The sequence below is a fragment of the Gossypium hirsutum genome, chromosome D08, assembly GCF_007990345.1.
Source record: "Gossypium hirsutum isolate 1008001.06 chromosome D08, Gossypium_hirsutum_v2.1, whole genome shotgun sequence".
NCBI lineage: Eukaryota > Viridiplantae > Streptophyta > Magnoliopsida > Malvales > Malvaceae > Gossypium > Gossypium hirsutum.
In genome coordinates, this window is record NC_053444.1 from 44,189,192 (window position 1) to 44,208,653 (window position 19,462).

The 19,462-nt window shown below is 34.2% G+C and overlaps 1 non-coding gene across 1 annotated transcript; it reads right to left on the reverse strand.

The window, feature by feature from the left end:
- Positions 1–8,732: 8,732 nt before the first annotated feature.
- Positions 8,733–8,838, reverse strand: LOC121220415 (small nucleolar RNA R71). Its single transcript, XR_005917617.1, has one exon. It is a non-coding gene; the product is annotated as a small nucleolar RNA R71 (small nucleolar RNA).
- Between the last annotated feature and the right edge of the window lie 10,624 nt (positions 8,839–19,462).

Below are 19,462 nucleotides of genomic sequence, written 5' to 3' on the forward strand. Positions count from 1 at the left end.
CATTCTTTATTAAATCTCTCACAAATTTATGTCTTATTCGAATATGTCTCTTCTTACAATTGTAAGCTTGGTTCTTGGTAATGCAAATTGCGACTTGAGAGTCACATAATAGAGATATGGGAGGTACTAGTTTTCCCTATAAAGGAATCTCTGCAAGTATATTCTTAAGCCACTTGGCTTCTTGCCCGACTAAGTTAAGAGCTATAAACTCTGACTCCATCGTGGAGCGACATATACAGGTCTGTTTAGGTTACTTCCACGAAATGAATGCTCTATGCAAAGTAAAGACATACCTACTTGTAAAGCTCACCTCATCACTATCAGTTACCTAGTTTGTAATACAATAGCCCTCAAAGACTACAAGGTATCTGAAAAGTTCCAACTCCTAAGTTATTGTATCTTTAAGTTATTTAAGCAAACACTTTAGAGCATTCCAATGCTCATTGCTTAGATTGTGGGTATATCTACTTAGTCTACCAATTGTATAAGTAATGTCCAATCGAGTGTAGTTCATCAAGAATATAAGACTTCCAATAACCTTAGCATACTTTAATTGAGAAACATTATCCCCTCTGTTCTTTAACAGTTGTATGCAAGAATCATAAGGAGTTCTCACAGGGATTACATCAAAGCTAATAAACTTTTTTAACACTTTCTTTATATAGTGAGGTTAGTTTAATGCAAATCCCTTTTTTGATTTTGTAACCTTCACTTCTAAGATCATATCTATCTCTCCCAAATTAGTCATTTCAAATCTGATAGATAAGAAATTCTTGGTTTTATTAATGGCTTCTATTTTGGAACTAAAAATTAACATGGCATCTACATACAAACTTATGATGACACAATCAGAACCAAACATCTTAGAATATATACATGCATTTGCACCATTAAGAATAAAATCAAAACTGAGAACAGCCTTATGAAATATCTTATACCATTGTTTTGAAGCTTGTTTGAGACCATATAGAGATTTTTTGAGTTTGCAAACTTTATCTTCCATCCTAGGTGCCACAAATCCTAAAGGTTGCTCCATGTAGGTCTCTTCATCCAAATTACCATTCAAGAATGTTGTCTTCACATCCATTTGATATAACGTCAAATTGCGAATGGAAGCTAAAGCAAACAAAACACGATTGATTGAGATCTTAGTCACAGGAGAGTATGCATCAAAATAATCTACTCTAAAGTTTTTAGTAAACCATTTAACCACTAGTTTTGCCTTATAGTTTTGTATTAACCCAACTGATCTAAGTTTCTTTCTAAAGACCTATTTATTACTAATAGGTCTAAAACCTCTAGACGAGTCTACTAATTTCCAAGTGTGATTAGACATAATAGATTCAAGCTCATTACTAATAACATCTCTAAAAAAAACTAGATTCTGTTGAATTTATGGCTTCACTACAAGTTTTTGAATCCTCATCTATAAAAAAGACAAGATCATTAGAATCACTTATTAAGTCTAAATCATTAATCTCAGTTACAAAGAAAGTAAGGAAATCAAGTCTAAAACTAGTGGCAGTCTTTTGTCTTTTACTTCTCTTAAGTTCCACATCATCATTAAGAATATCTCTATTATATGTACTAGAAGAAGAAAAGTGCTCATCTAATTGCATATCAGTATTTATGCCAGATTCTTTAAATGAAAAATATTTTCAAAGAAAACAAAATCTCTAGATTCATATATGGAAGAATCATGCAAAGACATGAATTTATATGCAACACTGTTTAGAGCATAACCATCAAAAACAACATCAATACTTTTAGATTCGATAGTGTTTTGTTTAACAGTAGACAAGCCTACTTTTTCTAAGCACCTCCACACTTTCAAGTATTGTAAATTAGGGGCATAACCTTTTCACAATTTGTATGGGGTATAGTCTAATTCTTTATAAGACACTCTATAAAGAATGTGGTTTGAAAAAAAGTACAGTCTCCCCCATATGTGGTCAGATAAATAAGAACTAAGTAGTAAAACATTCATCACTTCTTTTAAAGTTCTTCTTTTCCTTTTAGCTATGCCAATTTGTTGTGGACAATAGAAAGCAAAAAACTCATGTATATTTTGTCTTTTTTTAAAAATTCTATAAGAAAGTTAGTGTCATACTCACCACCCCTATTGAATCTAATATGTTTTATTCTTCTATCAAGCTAGTTTTCTACTTCTATTTTATAAAGGAGAAATGTTTGTTCAGCTTCATCTTTTGTTCTTAGAATATAAACCTTTGTATACCTAAAGTAATCATCTACAAAGGTATTATAGTAGCATTTTCTATTTTTACTTTAAGTGTTTCTAAAGTCTGCTAGATTAGTAAGAACTAACTCTTAAAGTTCAATCTTCTTATTAGAAACAGTCTTTAAGGAAGGTCTATCATGCTTGGCTTTAACACAAATTTCATATTTATTAAAGCTACTATCATCTTGATTAGAAACTAGATTCATTTCTATGAGTTTTTTCAAAAAATAAATATTCACACTTCCTAATCTAGCATGACACATGTTAAATGATTCAACAATATAAGCAAAAGTGGTGACTTTATTATTAAACAGTCTCAATCACAAATAAACCTCCACTCAAACAACATTTGTCCACATAATCTCTATTTTGTGAAAGTACAAGTTTATTGGTTTAGAGGATCATATCGATGTATTATTGGCATATAATTGAGTAAGCTAGAGCAGTAATGGGGTGAATTATTAGTTAAAGTGTCAGATTGGCATGCTGTGTAAATTTATTAGTACGCCATTGTGAGGGACACCTTGTTAGAATTCTCCATTTGGTGAACTCTAGGGTTTTACAAACTCTTTTATGAGACAATTTGAGAACCTCAGATGTTTGGGGTGAACTTGCTAGTTCGTGAAGCGATAGAATTGTTTTATGTGGAAATGATAGCTCGGTGAGTATCATTAGAGTCTAGTTCAAACCTAGTTGAAATTGAACTAGATACTATAGATGACAACTTGATATGTTTATGTAGTTGAATGACTTGTTCAGTTGGTTGCTTAAGTATGCAAACAATGTTTTACCACTCTGATTAGCGATAATAGTTGTGTTTAGTAAAAGATTAGATTTCAAATCTTATTAGGCAAGCTTAGTCTTAATGGGATTTATGACCTTCCCACTAAGCTTATTTTCCACTGTGTTTGCTATAAAAAGATGCCTATAACTAGCATGTTTCACCTTTGTTTCTCTATGTTCTTCCATACATCTCTAAAATTTAGTTATCTTTACTAGAGGAGATGAGAAAAGCTTCCAGAAGATTTTCAAAACGCTATTGATAAGTACCAATTGACTAGGAGTTTCTGGGAAACCCTTAGGATGTTGTCAAAGGAATTTACGTCTTTGCATTAGTACATGCATGATCAATTATTAGTAGATGAATGGTCTAATGATTATGATTGTTTCTTATTTAGCTCAAGAAGCTAGAAATGAACGAGAAATCGAGGCAAAAGACCAATAGAGCAGATTCTATCCTGAGGTCTCTGATGAGTTCCTTTTTACTTCCTTTGAGTTATGAAAATTCTATGATATGTGGGCTATGAGTGGTAAGTTGTCCCTATTGAAAATGGGTCGATGTGTCTTATATTGATGAGTGTGTAATAAGTCTGTGTTGGGTGTGTGAGCATGGTATAGTTGAGGTAAAAATAACCACCTTGTGTGGGAGCCTAGAACTAGACTGTTTGTGATGCCTCCGGTAGGCAACTTTATTGCAAATCAGACTGGAAAATCACAACCCAATCTTGTGGGAGAACACTTGTTCAATCTAACAAGGAATATGAAAAAAATATGATATGACTGATATATGATTCTGGATTCTGAAAAGGGGCCCGAGGTTGGCACAAGGTTGGGCTATAAGTAAACATATGTAACTATATGAAGTGCATATAACTTGGCGGCATGTGTCAGCCATGGATATTATGTGAGTTATTTTGACTAAGTGTCGTTGTCAGAAAACTATACTGGTAGCTTAGCGTAATGTGTCTATAAGATTGACTCTCAAAGATGTCTGTATTTTTGGGTCGAAGATAGGTAATACAATAAACAACATGTGTCTACCTAGAACTTGCTAAGTTCAATTGAACTTTCTCTGTTACTTTTTTTTCTAAGGCTTTTTAGTAGTAGAAGAAGATCAGTAGAAGGAGACTACGCAAGAGCTACGCATGCGAGTAAGCCACTTGTCTATTTTGTATCATGCATGGCTAGTTGGCGGATGGCGTATATATACATTTGTACTTCAATTTTATTTTTACCCCACAGCCGTATTATTTTTGTCTTAAAGTAGAACTGCCCCTTATTATTCACATGTACGTCAAACTCCGTTGATTCACAATTTACAAACTTGCCTTTTCTATTAAGTGTATTCGTCATACATGGCAGTGTATGTTTTAAAGATTGCCTTCATTAATTCCTACTATTTTCTCTAAGGATGTGGTACTAAGTGAAGAAAACATAATGGTCTTTAACTAAAAGAAGAATGCTTATAACTCATTTCTCAAATATTTAAATTAAGCCAATGGATTTGAGTCTATCAGTAACGGCTCGATCCATTAGGCGATTTGTTTGGCTGATTAATATACAACATGTATTCTTGATGGTGTTAAGGGGTGTTACAAGTTTTTGGTATTAGAGTCTAGATTTAGTCGATTCTTGGAACACCGAAGGTTAGGTCACACAACATTATGCATGACATATTTCTGGCTTAGTCACTGTAGGTTTGATTTATTTAAGTTTTACTGTAGTGTAGAAATATGTTTAAAAGATCAAGAGAAGAGATGGGTGAAGAGATTGAGAGTCTCATACCTCTGGCGCAAAGGCAAGGTCCTACAGCTGATTCGGGCATGGCCCGAAATGCTTTTTTTTATGCCTTTTTTACAAGGATGAGTCAATGTTTTGACCAGTTTATGGGACAGCCCAAGTGCCTCAACCATCCTAGTGACCTCAGCTCAAAATGGTACAACCAGTACCTCTGGCACCTTCGGCTCCAGCTACAACTAAGATTAAGGGTGATCCCGTGAGAGTGATCTGTAAGCGTGGTGCTAAAGAATTTCTCAGGGACAAATGTGATGACCCCGCTGCAGCAGAAGAGTGGTTATCTAGCATAGGAAGGATGATTTCAGAGCTGGAATGTACAACGACGAATAATCCATTATGCGTTGTTTCTTTATTGGAGGGAATGGTGTATCAATTGTGGGAAACCCAAGTAAACGTGACCCTGAAAGAGTAGACTGTTTGATATTTTTCTCAATTAAGTTTAGAGAGAAGTATGTGAATCCCATGTATGTCGAGTAGATGAAGAAAGAATTTATGTATCTCAAACAGGGACGAATGACAATAATAGATTATAAATGAGAATTTGTTAGGCTCAGTCGTTATGTGCAAGATATGTTCCAAACCGAAAAGGCCTTGCGTGATAGATTTGAGTGGGGTTTAAGGGATGAAATTCATGCTGTGGTAGTAACATCAGAAGTCTAGACTCTTCCAGCCGTGACAAGTAAGGCTCAGAAGATGGAAACGATTATTCAAGAAAGAAATAGAGGGTAGGATTGGGAAAGGATGAAGTAGGGGTTTTTTAGTCCCCGACCCTCGAAAAATTTTATGAAACTGAAAGATAGAAGCTTATCTACACCAAGGAGAGATTTTCAACCCCTGAGTTTCTGATGAGAAGGAGGTGGGCGAAAAACTACCTCAACGGCATGTACTGGTTGATCCAGGATGATGAGGGATCCAATATGTGAGCACTATGGAATGAATCATCGGGGTGAATGTTGGAAACAAAAGGGAGCCTGTTGACCTGTTATTCTTGTGGATCATTGGATCATCATATTAGAAACTGCCCTTCAAAGGCTACTACCATTTTAGAACAATCTATGTGTGGAGCTCAAAGTACTCAGTAGGAGGAAAAATTCGGAATTGTTTGAAAGTCAAGATCAGATCAAGGAACTTCAAAGAAGAACTACACCAAGCCCACCTCAAGGGTGTCCACCAGAGCCTATGTAATGAAGGCTAAAGAAGATGCAGACTTACTAGAGGTTATCACGGCTATATTTTCTTTTTTTGGACATAACATTCATGAATTAATAGACCCTAGGTTAACCTATTCATACATCTGTACAAAGGTCGTGGAGGGTAAGAGTTTAGAAATTGTTCATTCTAAGACAAATGTGTTGGTGACTGTAAACTCGAAATTATATAGGGCTTTTCTATATATTTTTACCACATTTTTACTTAATAGCTATGTTTATCTTGAATAATTGTTATTAAAATAAATGAATTTTACTTAATTAGTAATATTGGGCATGAATTTATAAAGTATGTTAAATTGTGCTTAATTACACGATTTTTGTACATATTTATATTATTTCATGTTAATTTATTAATTTATGATTTTTCACTATGCAGGAGGACCATTGAAGATGTGATTAATGTGAATGAAACATAGACATGCTTAAATTAATTCATGTGGACGGCAAAACCATGCAGTTTGGGTCATAAGATTGATAATTTGATCTAGTAAAAGAGGTGCTAAAAGATGGACATGTCTACTACATTATTGGACTGAGAAACCATCCAACAAGGGGGAACTAAATGCCAGTTTTGACACAAGTAGATGGCAGTCCAAAAGCTAGTTTGGGTATTTAATTGAAAGTACTTACAGTTGGAAAATAATCAGAAATCCGCCCAACTACTTCACTGTTGAAACTGTCTACCCTATGGCTATTAATAACCTTGATTTGAATTCAAAATGAGGAAACTCGTCATCCCACTCTCCTTGAATTCAAAATGAAGGGATTTGAAATCTATTTTTAGTTAACTCTACCCCTTACCTTTGCCTAGAAATACCATGAACCAAACCCTTAATCCCTCATCCCTCAACACTTATTTCTCTTCTCTCAATAACATTTTCTCTACATTCCATTTCCCTTTTCCTTCCCTTGAATAGCCGCCCATCTCCTTTTCATCCTTTAGCCACAAAAGCTTCGTCAAAAGCACTCTTTGTCCAACCACCTTAGGAACTCCTTAGCAAAAGAAGCATTGAGCAGACGGAGGAGCGCATCAGTCAGAATAGATCTGAAAGGCTGCTCAACTGAATCAGTCAGAATTGACCCGAAAGGCTACTTAACTGAATAGAGTTTACTCTTTCCTCTTGTTATTTATTTTAATCATGTTTGCTTTAAGTTTATTGTTTTTGACATCAACAATGATGTTTTAAATCCTATTTTCTTGGATGATTATGTTAATTCAATAAAAGCTATTTTATTCATGTTTAACATGTTTAGGCCTCAGTCAATCATGTTTTCAATTAATATCATGATGTATTTCATTTTTACGTGATTGGGTGCACTCAGATTAGCTGAGCGATCCTAACTAGATGACGGCTAGTAGACACATATTTGAAAACTGCAATGCTCAATTTAGATCCTTAAACTCGACTAAGTTGAGGTTCGTAATATCTTTAGTTAGCTCTATTTTCTTGCATAGTTTTTAGGTTTATGTAATTAAACTATTGCAAATGTAAATTTCCCTGTGACCTTACATAAATGCTCAGAAACCCTTAGTTAATATGATTAGTAAAATGCATATTTAACTAAGTTAAAGACTCCGAAATGTCTTAATTTGGTTTCCAAATTCATGAAAGATCTAGTTGTCATTGAAGTAATTTCGAACATTGTTAAGCATGATAAAGTAAATTGAATTGATTAATATAATTATCTTAGCCCATTTAATGTTAATTTTTTATTGTTGCTAAAGCCTTTCATTCATACATTTAGGTAAATTGCATCTAGATTAGAATTGCATAGAGATCAATCTTTGTATCTAGCTAAATTAATCATCACTATCCAATTTTTTTTTTACATCAAATTGTGAGTTTATAATTTTACAAATAATTGATTAGCATACACTGTCCCTGTGGAGACGATAACTCATTTTATGTACTTATTACTTGAACGATTATGTACACTTGCGCATATTTCTCGTTACAAGTTTTTGGCGTCGTTTTCGGGGACTGTTGCCTTAATCATTTTTGTGAATTTTTTTTTGCAGTTTGGTTTTTCTTTTATTTTTATTTAATTTCTAACTTTACTAATTAATTCTTTAAATTTTTTTCTTTCACTTTATTATTATTTTCTTCTTTATTATTTAGTTTCTCTTTTATTTTCTTTTCAGGTCATCATGAGCATAGATCAAATCATCGATTTACTCCCTGTATACTCTAAAATCGAGCGGGCATTTAGAAAATGAAGACGAGAAAGATTAGCCCAAAGACAAGCCGCAAAAATGTGTATTGAGAATAGAAATGATGTTCAAAGGAATGGAGCCACTAATGCTCGAAATCCAATCCTTATTGTTGATGATAGGGACCGACCCATAAGACAGTATGTCGTGCCACTTCTTATTGAACTAAATCTGAGAATTAGGAGACTAGAGATCGAGGCACTACAGTTTGAATTGAAGCCTGTGATGTTTCAAATGCTTCAAACAATAGGCCAATTCAATGGAATGCCCACAAAAGATCCACATCTTCACCTTCAATTGTTTATGGAGGTGAGTGATTCTTTCAAGATAGCCGGTGTAACTGAAGACGTACTGAGGTTGAAGTTGTTTCCATACTTTTTGTGAGGTCGAGCACGAGCATGACTTAATTCATTGCCATCCAACTCAATTTCTACTTGGAAAAAATTAGTTGAATGCTTTCTGGTAAAGTATTTTCCACCTAGCAAAAATGTTAAATTGCGGAATGGGATCACCAGTTTTCAACAATTGGATGATGAGTCCTTATACGAGGCGTGGGAAAGATTCACAGAGTTACTACATAGATGCCCTAATCACGAGATTCCACATTGAATCCAATTAAAGACATTCTATAATGGTCTCAAGGCACACACAAGGTTGGTGGTAGATGCTTCTGCGAATGGTGCTCTCTTGTTGAAGTATTATAATAAGGCTTACGAAATCATCAAGAGAATAGCCATTAATAATTACCAATGGCTGATAAATCAAGTAGCTCTATGAAGAATTGTAGACGGAATGCATGAAGTAGACACCCTTACTTCACTTTCAGCTCAGGTAGCTCTATTCAATGTTGAAACGGTTTACTACTAAAAATTTACATCATGTTACCGCTCAGCCACCAATCCACTACCAAGAATGTGGACTGAACAACACTTACATGTAGCATAGACCGGATCAACCTCTTGGTTTCAACGAACAAGTTAAGAACCCACCGCAAGTTGAACCTTCAAATAATTTGGAGAATTTGTTGAAGGCATACATTGTTAAAAATGATGCCTTAATTCAAGGCAAAGCAACAAAATTGGAGAATCTAGAAAATCAAGTTGGGCAATTAGCTGATGAGTTTAGAAATGGACCCCAAGGTGCTCTACCAAGCAACATAGAAAATCTTGTCAGTCGAGTCTTCTAATATTAAGAACTTATTAAGAGCATACATGACGAAGAATGATGCAACTTTGAGAAATTTAGAGAACCAGATGGGGCATCTAGCCAATGAACTTCGAAATAGAGCACAAGGAGCTTTGCCCAATGACATGGAGAACATAAGAAAATCGAGCAAGGAGAATTGCAAAGCGGTCAATTTACGAAGCGGAAGGACTTTTGAACCCAATGAGGTTGAGGTTGAAGATCAACCTCCCCCAAAAGAGGAAAATCAACCAACAGTTGAAATTCTTGCACCGGAGAAGTCAAATTCTACAATTTCTGAAAAGGTAAAATCTAAACTAGTGAATTCTGATAAGCTAACCTCTTCATTAGATGCAGATATATTACCTCAAAAGAGCTATCCAATCCAAGACAAAGTTCCACAACCTCCATATTCTCAAAGAATCCAACAACATAAATAACATACTCAATTTAAGAGAATGTTGGATGTGTTGAAACAGCTACATATTAACATCTCATTGGTAGAAGCTTTGGAGTAAATGCCAAATTATGCGAAAGTTATGATGGAATTTCTATCTAAGAAGAAAAGGTTTGGGGAATTTGAAACTATAGCCCTGACTATAAAATGAAGCCTATTTTTTCAGAACAAGTTGCCTCCTAAGTTGAAGGATCTAGGAAGTTTCATCATACTTTGCAATATTGGAGAATCCTATTGTGGTAAGGCTTTGTGCGATTTGGGATCAGGTATCAACTTAATTCCTACGTCTAGGTTTAGACGATTAGGTATTGGTAAGGCCAGACTGACTACTATGACACTCCAATTGGCGGATCGATCTTTAGCATACCCAGAAGGAAAGTGTCTTGGTTCGTATTGATAAATTCATATTTCCTACTAACTTTATTATCTTAGATTTTGAAATAGATAAAGAAGTACCAATCATCCTAGGAAGACCCTTCCTAAAAACTAGCAAAACAAGAATCGATGTACAGAAAGATGAACTCACCAAGTCTTTACTTGTTCTCAAGAAAACTAAATGAAAACAAAATAAAAACCAAAAATAAACTAGACTGATAACAAGAATTAAACATGCAAAGAAAAGAAAATGTACTTGAGCTAGCTTGATACAAGAAATTGGATAGAAATATATTAACAATACAATGTAAACAAACATATAAGTCTAGCATGTTATGCAATTGATTCACAACTTCTAAAATTAAAAGGGCTAGTTCATTAAATTACAAAGCAAACAAATAAAGGAATGTTAAATATAGGTTCCCATGAAAACAAATATATAAATATACATGTATGTTCAAATGAATATAAGTGGTAAAAAATAAAAAAAATCGGCACAATTTCACCCACACAAGGAACTACCTAAGTCAAAGAATAGGCTCAATAAAATGGTTAAGCACGAAAGTATTTGGCATATGATAATGTCCCCAATACTCCCCTGAGTATTCATATGCTCACCATCTTATATCCACTTTTCTCACCTTCCTTATTTCTCCATTACTAAAGCATATTATAGTATTATGAGTACAATCATCCAAGCTCGTATATTTTTTGTGAACAAATGTGAGCGTACTTTTTTTCCAACTCACTTTGCATTTATTTGTTCATCGAGATTTTCTCGATTGGAATTTTGCCTCATATTTTTTTTCTACAAGCTCAAAATTCTTATACTCACAATACCATACAATTCATTAACTTTACTCTCTTTTTTTTCTCTTTTGAAACCTCCAGGATGTATCTACTAAATCCCTCAATATAAATGGTCGGACGTCTAAATCCGTGCAAGGAAAAAGAAATAAATGATCAAATAGATTATATAATAAGCTTAAGGTTTCATTTATGGTTCATCAAGAAAATGGGTTCATGCTTCAAAATAGGTAATAGGGGAAATATTTATGGGATAACTTTTTTGTTTGAATAATTGTCTACCAAATAATGCCTTAGGTCGTCCCTAATTAATTCTATATATCGATTTAATTGACCAATTCTATCAATTTCTACAACCTATAATTCAATTAAACATGCATGTTATTTTTATACATATTTATCATGTGATATACTTAACATCTTAAATCTATTCGTAGTGTAATAAATTGAACTAAGTAGTCTAAAATTAAAGGTTTAGAATCAATTATTATCAAACTAAATTTACAATTTATTCACACAATCTTGTTAACATTCTCCTAACTAATTACTTGTATTTCTACAAGCTCAAGCGCATAGAAAACATGCAAAAATAAAAATTTAAAACTACTAAAAACAAAGGAAAATAAAATAACTAAAAAATTTAAAAATTTTCCTAAGTCACCCCTACACTTATTTGGCACATTGTTCCTAATGTGCAAGTAAAAAACATAAAGGAAAGAGATTACCCAATTGTCGTGACTCATGCAATACAATTGGTGGGACTACTCCCCCTTTATGTTTTAACTCTATATTATTGTGCCTTCAAAAATTTGGGGTTCCTACTAAGAAAAACTAAACACCACTACATATATAAAATATTAAAGTATTAAATAATTAAAAACTAAAAAAATTAAAATCATCTCGAATAAAAAAAAATACTAAGTCCAAATTAAAAACAATGAAAATTAAAGAAATTTTTTAAAATTAGTCAGAATCAGGATCCAACCCTTTATCTGTTTTGTTTGGTTCACTTTTCGACTCCTCTTATGGATCTTCTTAGGGATCTTCATGTTATTCCAATTCCTTCTCTTTTTTCATCTTGCTTGGTTCAGTCTTTACCTTGTACTTAGCTGTTGGGAATTGTGGTAGCTTCAACCCGCTTTCCCTCGCATAATATTCAAAAATCGGTCCAGCTTCTTGCATCCATTTAACTATCCATTTTGAATCGAGTAGCGCATTCTCGACTAGATGTGGTTTTACCTTTATAGTTATCTTTCATTTTTTTATTCACTATAAGATATTCCACACACGGTTCTAATATCGAAAACTTTATTAGTTGTAAGACATGACCTGCTCATCCCATCAACACCTTCTCTTGTTGGCATAGAGTTGTCACGAAGTGCGGGAAAAGTAATTCCACCTCGTTTTTCTTACACATTGGAGCATGCTCTGATATATCCATGTTCCTACATAAACTTGTTCCCTTATTAAAATCACATAAAACAAAGTTGCCTAGAACGTATCAATATCGGACATGTTTGGCATAAGGAAAATTCGAGTGCTGATAAATTTCAGCCACTTTCAAACTTTTGACGTTAACTTTGTAGTCAATGCCCAAGTGATGTTTTCACTCACCCTTTCTGTCTGTAAGGAGATTAATTATATATTCCATATCTTCTCTCAAAAAATACATTAAATATGTGTGTTGTACACAATCACAGAGATATAATGGAATATCATAATACCTGCTATCTCGGGAGGCAATATATAAATCTCCTTCCCTCGGACTAATATCCCCATCAATGATACCTCCGTCGGTCTATTTTCATCCACCTGATTCAACATGGTGTAAAATTTGTGCCCAATCAGAAGGTACACTGGATTGGTTGGGGTTGTGCAAAACTTCTCCCATTGATGAAATTGAATCAAATCACGTGTCTTACCTTGCAATGCGCTTAGCGAATCGAAACTTATTTCTTGTAAAGGGATTTTTCATTGGACCATTCGAAGATTATTATTGAGCTCCCTTTCTAAGATGGTGGTATGGTTATCCGCTACAGATTCGCTGTTGGAAAGGTTACTATGCATGTTTTTGGGGTTACAAAACAAAGAAAAGACATGAAATTTACAAAATCCAGAATAAAAATGTTACAAATGGTGATTCGATTGATTATGACGAACTACAGTTTTTGGCTACTGATAAGGGAAATATATATAAGACATCTGGGGCTTTACTTGCCATGCAAATTTGGTGAATATCTTGGAAGATCACGTCAAACCAACAATGGAAAGTTGCCAAAAATGACCTGCATGTCACGCCACAGAGGATGCATGGCACAACACGATTCCATTTTGCCTTTTTTTTTTGCTAAATTTGAAAGTGTGTCGCATCATAGGTTAGACATGGTGTGACACGACAATAAAATTATATATTTTTGGGCTCAAAGACTGTTATGTGATGACATGGCTTCGATTTGGCCTCTTCGAGACTTATAAAAAGCCCTCGGTTGTTTGTACATGCACCCTACTAACGTCTAACTCCTCCATTGTTATCCGAAACCTGTTTCCTTCTAATTCTAACATGCAATAACAAGTGCAATTTCTAATTCTAACAAATCAAAATAACATCATATACAATATGTACAAATTAATTGAATTTTGATGGGTTAAAATCTATGTTGTGCTACCAGACTTGTCTGACAATTTCTTGAACTTCACCATTGACTTCATTCATCACTCTCGACCATTGTTGGCCTTCCAGTTAATTCTATTTATTCCAGGATCTCGCCATTTATCCATTTCTCTTGCATTATGAGTACCTACACAACTCGGAAAGTACCTTTGATTAAGGTCGTTAAGGATTAAATTGAATAAAACGTAACATTCCTTCCTAAGCAATCCTTCACTTTGGGAATCTTGACCATATTTAAACACTTCCATTTTGTTATCAATTTTTATAATAAACTCGTTTCACTTGAGATCGATTGTTGATTTAGAAGTGGCCAAAAATGGCCTACCAAACAGAATAGGGATTTCCCGATATTTCTTAAAATCAAGGATTACAAAGTTGACGGAGATTATAAATCCACATAGTTTGACCAATACATCCTCGAGTAAACCTTTTGGATGTAACAAGGATTTATCGGCTACTTGCAGCGTTATCAATGTGTCTTTTAATTCCCCGAGTCTGAGTTTCTGATAGATTGATAAAGGCATTAAATTTATGATAGCCCTTAAATCGCATAGAGCCTTACTGAAGTGCTAATCTCCTATCTCTATTGGGATTGTAAAAGTACCTGGATATTTCAATTTTAGGAGTATCTACTTTGCAATTAGCACGCTACACGAGACATTAATGTCAATTTGCTTGCACTTTTTTCATTTTCGTATGTCGTTTCATTATTTCCTTTAGTTATTTGGCATACTTCAGAATTTTATTAATAAGTTCAAGGAGCGATAGATTGACATTAAGGGATTTAAATAAACTGAGAAAACTTATAAAATTTGCCTCATCGAGAATGGTACCTTCGTTGTGCTCGGTCTTGTGATAACCAGACCAGATACTGATTCAGCTATCCCCTTGATCGGTTGATGGTGATTGGCTTTCTCCTCTTCCGTGGGTTCATCAAACTCTTTTGGAATCTCATCCTCTTCAAGGATGGGCTTACTTGGCGAGTTCAATTCTTTTCCCTATCGCAAAGAAAGTGATTTTACTTGCTCCTTCCCATCTTTCCAAGGGTTGTTCTTTGTGTTTCTAGGGAGACTATCCATTTTGCTTTTGTAACATTGCCACTAATTGGTTCATTTGATCGTAGAGGTTGTCCATTCAGGATTCGAGTCGTCCACATGTCGCTTAGACTTGTCAAAATTTTGTCTTCATTATTTTTATCTCTCCTCTAATTGATCGAATATTTGATCGCATGCAGCATGGTCATTCCCCATGATTATTTGTTGCAATGGTGGAGGTTGATAATGAGGGTTTTGTTGGGTTTGCGCTTGATTTACACCTCTATGGCGGCCTTCTCACTTACGGTTTGGATGATCCCTCCAATCGGGATTATAGTTATTTGAATAAGGATCCTTACCCTTATTAAGTATGTAGCTTGCCTCCTTCGATTGGTTCTAAAAATCGGGCTTCATTATTGTTGACTTGGCAAACATATCCAAATGGTTAAGCTTTTCTAAAATTCATTGGTATCGATCATCATCATTATCTTTGTTCATAGCTTTTACTATTGGAGGTTTGGATTTGTACATAAATCTCTTATTGGGCCACATGTACGAATTGATAGCAATATCATTAATGATTTTGTAGGCTCATTCTTACGTATGAAATATGAGAGATCCGCCAGTTGTTCCATCTAGGCTAGATCTGATGTGTCTGTCAACACCGTTATAGAAAATTTGTATTTGGAGCCATGCCTGTAATATGTGACGCAGGCACTTCCTTAGCATCGTATTGAAGAATTCTTATGCCTTGTATAGGGATTCACCTTTGTATTGTTTAAAATTGGCGATTTCTCGCTAAAGAAAATTTTCTCCTAGATCTTTCCATGTTGTAATGGAACCCGATTCTAATGAGTCTAACCAATCAATCGCATTGTTGCACAAAGAGGACGGGAATAACCGAAGTTGCACAACATCATCGAATATCCCGTTGTACTTGAAGGTGTCACAGAGTTGTAAGAACCGCTTCAAGTTCTTGTTCGGATCTTCCATTGCATTTCTTTGACTTACATCATGTTTTGGATCATCTGATTGTGGCCGCCTTTATTTCAAAATTATTGGTGTTAATCGTTGGTAGTTCTATGCTTCCTCTCACCGCATCGAGTGTAGGTAAGGCATACTTATGTAACGTCCACTGATCCATTAGGACTTTTTCCCGGTTACTTCCCTTTCGCTCTCGTGGATCTTCAAATAATGGATACTCCTAGGGTAAATTTATTACCGCAGGTGGATCGATGTTCATTGACTGACGAGTGCACCTAAGTATTTGCTCCAAATCTGGGTATGGTTCAATTAGAGTGTTGGAGCACTGGGTCATAAACGACCTAAAAAGAAATTAAACAAATAAAAATAAATAAACAAAAAATAAATATCATATGGATAGGTTTTAATGTTCCTACTTATCTTATTAATTGTAAAAATACTTTCTAGACTTAATGCTGAAACCTCCCCGCTAATGGTGCCAAAAACTTAATCGCCTATAAATGTGTTGTCATTTATAGTAAAAATAGCATACCCAAAAATATATAAAATTAGAACGGCGATGTCCACAAGTATACGGGTAAAATTGTAATATAGTATATGTGTACAATGGAACACAAGAAGTATTTCGAGGACCATACCCAAGGGAGGCTGGAATAAATCTATAGAAAATCGTTTTACAATAATAAGTTTAAATATTAATAATTAAATTCTATATTACGACAAAATACAAAATGGGATTAATAAAAGAAATTAAATAACTAAATAAATAAACAAGAAAATAAACAATGACCTAAATAAAAAATTAATCAAGAAGATTAACTCATTCCAAGATTTGTAATAACTTTAGATTAGGGTTTAGGGTGGATTAGCTATCAATTAACCAATTATTACCTCCTGGCTTTAAACTAATTAATCTATTGGTTAATACTCGCTTGTCTTCCAAACTCAATTTCTCAACCAGGATAAATTGCGATTTACTTGGTTAAACTTATCTTCTAATCTCGTTCAACCTATGATTACTTCATAGGGTTGTCAAGCCTAGGGTTTAAGAACGCGTGACCTATACCAACTAATCCTCTTGGGGAACCCTAAATCTTCCGTTAATCACATCCTCATCCACTTGTTAATCTCCATTAAGGGATTTATCTACTCATGTTATTTATAATCTTAATCTCAATTGAATAAAACATGTAAAAAAGATGTTTAAATCGAAAGAGAAAAGAGATTAGAATAATCTTAGATTCGATGTCGATGAAAGAATGGAGTAGTAAATCTCTTGATTGAAATAACAAATAACGTCGCTTGCAAAGAAGAAATAAAATGAAAATACTTTAATAATATAAAAAGAACTTTTGGGACAAAACTGATTCCAAGAGGAAAACTAAAGAGTTTATAAAAGTCGAAAGAAATTAAATCTAATCATACTTCTAAACTATTAGGGTTTTTGAATGCGTCTAAGGCAACTTAGTTACATCAATCCCCTAAGGTCTTATTTATAGAAGTGTTGGCAGGCTAAATTAGGTCTTCGACACATCCTATATGTTCGTATAAAGTTGATTGTGCGAATGAAAATAACCTCAGCACACTTGGGCAGCACATTGACTATGGCACAACACAACAGATGTTTTGCACATTCTTTGGTTTATTTTATGCGTTAACAATTCAAGAAGCTTGTGCATCACTCGTCCTTTGCTCCTACGTTAATTGGGCCTATAATCCATCGTCCTACAAAATCAATTACATATATTGGCACTACCTAAGGCCCATGTCGGCCTAATAGGTCACATCACTCACAAATTGTGTTTAAAAAAAAACTTCTTTTACTAATATTTAATCATAACTAGTAAATACCGAAACGTAATATAAAAATACTAAATTGCCTAGAAAACAAGCACCTTAAGTGCGGAAATAACCCGAATTAAGTACTACATTTGACAATAGGTCAGTAGACATGTTTAAACAATAGTAATTTGTTCCTAAATTGTTGGAAAATATACTACTGCAAAACAAATTCATTAGCACTGACTGGAAAAATAAACCAAGATTTAAGAAATCAACAATTACTGTACCATGGAAAAACCACTGCCTTAGAAACGAATTTGCCCTGATCAGTATGATTGTGTAGCAAACGCCGTCTCCCATAGTTAACATTATGGTTCAATATTTGTACACTCGAATAAGGAAGGTGAAACACAATTAGTATTGCTCTTCTTAGGGAAATCACACTAGAATTAATTCCTAGGAAAGTTTGGAGGAGTCACAGTTGGTCCTGCCCAAACTCCTAGACATAATTTCCTCTAATGTAATTTAGGGGAAAAGACAGACTTTTAGAATGGAATAAAAAAGAAGCGAAAAGGAGAAAAGAGTTTTCTGATTGCTATGTTTTTCTTTTCGTGTGAAAAATAAGGAAAATAACTCTCTATTTATACTAGTAATAAAAGGGTAAAATAATAAATAGCAACGGAAACAGAGTAAAAATCATAAGGTCAGTTACAAAACTGACCTACCATTTTCACGCAACAGTCAAAAAATATATTTTGTGTAAAAAAGGGGGGGAATAAAGTTGCTTTAAATAAATTATTTTCTAGAAAATAATATAAGAGTTTTATCCAAATATAACTATGTGTGTTAGCCAGCAAGCAACAACAACTCACATGAGTTAGGCCTATAACCCAATTACTCAATAAAAGTAAGAAGTAAGGCTATATATAAACCCTCTCAGTAGCCTATACTTAACCAATGTGGGATATATCCACTTACGACCAACAATTCCTTCAAATCCAAGCTTTACTATATTTTAATTAATTAATTAATCAAACTCAGGTTTAAAGAAAGTTTGGAGCACCCACTAGCTAGTTAACCAAAAGTTATTTTCCCATTTTTACTAAATCACAAATTTCCAATGTTCATTTACGTTCTAAACCAAAAGAAAACCTAATTATATCCAATTAGATTGTTAAGAGAAAATAAATGGCCAAGGGCTAAACTCGCCATCTACTGTTTATATTCCAACATGATATTGTGCATGTGTTAATTAAAATATATAATTGAGATGTTATTAGGGAGTTTTGGTTTACACGATAAATTTGCCTTTCTCTTTTGCAAACTAAAAGTAATTAAAAGTAAAATTATCTAAGAATCAAATTGATTCAAGTGACAAATTTTTGCTTATGATTACACATGATACTTCGATATGTATTTTTTGGTACATTAAAAATTCAAGAAGAGATATCATTTATAGGACTAAAATAATGAGCCTTAAGTTATTGACATACAACATCAATTACTTATTCTTCTTGTTTGACATATATGTAATACCCAAATTTTGCCCGGCCCGAACCCATATAAAAAACAAATAAAATTAAAATACCATTATTGAATAGTCCAGTTTTTTACAAACATTAAGTCCAAATAATATAGCCCAATACCATAACCCAATTACAATAATAGCTTAAACCCATTACCCAAACCCAAAATACATTACATACAGCCCAATACCAAACCTGAATCAGCTAGCCCAGTGCACCTAGCCCACTAACCTAATGGCCCAATGGCCCAACACCTAAAGACAGTTAACAGAAAACTCTAGCAAGCTATCGCGCCGCAATCGAACACGGGCTCTCTTCCGCGCCATACCAGCGTCGCCCTCCACGCCTTCACGCGCCCCCGTACACTCCAGCTGGCCTCCATACACCTGCAACAAATGACAAACG